Below are 2,068 nucleotides of genomic sequence, written 5' to 3'. Positions count from 1 at the left end.
ACAATACATATAAACGGAGTGGCAATAAAGTAATCGGAATTTAAACAAAACATCTAATGGGGGTATGTCTCCGGGAAAGAGCACTAGAGAAACATTGTCATGTGACTTTGGCAGGACCAACAACCCAAACTAGTTGGCCCTAAGTTGCTTTTTTGAACGGACATTCTTTATCTAACGTCACGATCATAAACCAAAGAAAGGAATAACGGATCAACATCAAGTGTTTTCTATAGCTGGTGAAAAGTCCAACAGAAACACACGTAATGTTACAAACAGCTTATGGTGATGAGGCTCTGTACGGAGCACAAATCTTTCGATGATTTTAAGAGGGTGTAGCAGATGATCCTCGATGTGTAGAATCGTCTGCAGCACTAAACTGTTGGACAAAGCGCGCAATTTACAGAAAGTGAACGCCGATTAACACTGAGAATGCTACCAAGTGATCATTCACTATCATCGAATTTCTTCCCTTCAACAGAAAGATGGTCAGAATATGCTGTACATCATTAAATTGCCTCACCTAAATGGAATGTATACTTTGAGCTCAAAATAAGTGGAGTGAAAGATAAGATCAATGTAGATAAGAAATGATTCAGTGGTATTTATCGACGAAAATGCAGTGCGCATCAGAATGAAGTACGGCTTCCTTGAACAGCGAAACTAGCCGCCAAACAACACTGTAGAGAGTCGAAAAGGTGGAGAATGCCATCTTGTTGAACATTGACCCATGCTTCTTGCACTTGTGCTGTAAGTTGGGCAACAGTGGTAGGGGACTGAGTGGTGCAGATCAGCGAACGTCGTCTAATATCTTAAATGTGTTCGACGGGCCAAAGATAAAGTGAATGTCCAGGTTAAGGAAGCCAGCCTGCATCATAGGCACTGTTAGAACATGAGAGCCGTATGTTGTGGGCTTTTTCCTTCTAGGAAATAATGTTTAGGATGGAACACGGAAAGGACAGAAACAATCTTAGAATGGTTTCAGCATAATTAAATTTCATGTAACACAGTCTACAGAAGTTAAATAAGTTCAAGTCCAATGTCAACAAATATCTTCTTTCGTCTTCTCAACCTCCAACACAAGCACGGTACTAAGTACTATAGGTTATAATACCTCTCGTGTTTGGGGTTTACATAAAAAAAAAATTTAAATATTCTGCACAAAAGCACCTGATACATCAAGGTATCACTGCATAAACAAATTAGTAGCCTCGGAGCCTATCACAGTAACAGGTCTGGAACTACACCTCTTTAAATCTGCTCAAATAAAACATCAGAGTCCACCATAACATATCACAAATAAAGAGAGTAGATTCTCGTTCTCTCCCAAATAAAGATAGTAGATCCTCGCTCTCTCCCTAATAAAGAGAGCAGATCCCAACCTCTGTTAAGCCGAGATCAATGTGGGAGTAGAACTTCCACATTGATCTCAGCTTAACAGAGATTAGGGCCCCAGGAACAACACTATGAAAATAAAATGTACTCTGCGATTACGAAAATTTGGAAAGAGCTGGTGGGAGCTTTTGAACATGGTAATATTGGCAAGATATATCAAGTAGTGCCCACTCCAATCTGGTCATCTGTCTCCAATCGATCCCACTCCAATCTAGTCATCTGTCTCGCAGTCTATATATGAGCAGTTCCTCGCGATGAAGTACTGGATAATGAGATGGATGATAGGACCATAGGAAACCCATTGAATATTTTCAGGGCTGTATAAATACCACCCTAAACAGCACTTCCTGGCGACTTCGCATAATATCCAACATCCTTCGCCTTCTAGCTCAAATGTTTATCAGTATCATTGATGTCGCAGTTGTCATGGATATCCCCACGAAGCATTGCGTTCCATGCTGCCAAACCTCTCGTCTAAACAATTTTTACAAGTAATACAGAAAGCCTACTTAATTCAAAGGAAATAGATCTAGAGAATTACACCAATTTACATACACATATACAAAATATATTACTACTTCTACTGCGCCGATAAGCTTGAAACGCTAGCTGTTTACTTCCACATATGTCACAGTTGTGTATTGCAAATTTTCAGTAAATACATTCAATCTATCTA

This window comes from Mastigoproctus giganteus, chromosome 2, assembly GCF_048544385.1.
Source record: "Mastigoproctus giganteus isolate SK-2022 chromosome 2, ASM4854438v1, whole genome shotgun sequence".
In the NCBI taxonomy this organism is placed as follows: domain Eukaryota; kingdom Metazoa; phylum Arthropoda; class Arachnida; order Uropygi; family Thelyphonidae; genus Mastigoproctus; species Mastigoproctus giganteus.
The sequence above is the reverse complement of the archived record's forward strand: the minus strand, read 5'-3'. Positions refer to the sequence as shown.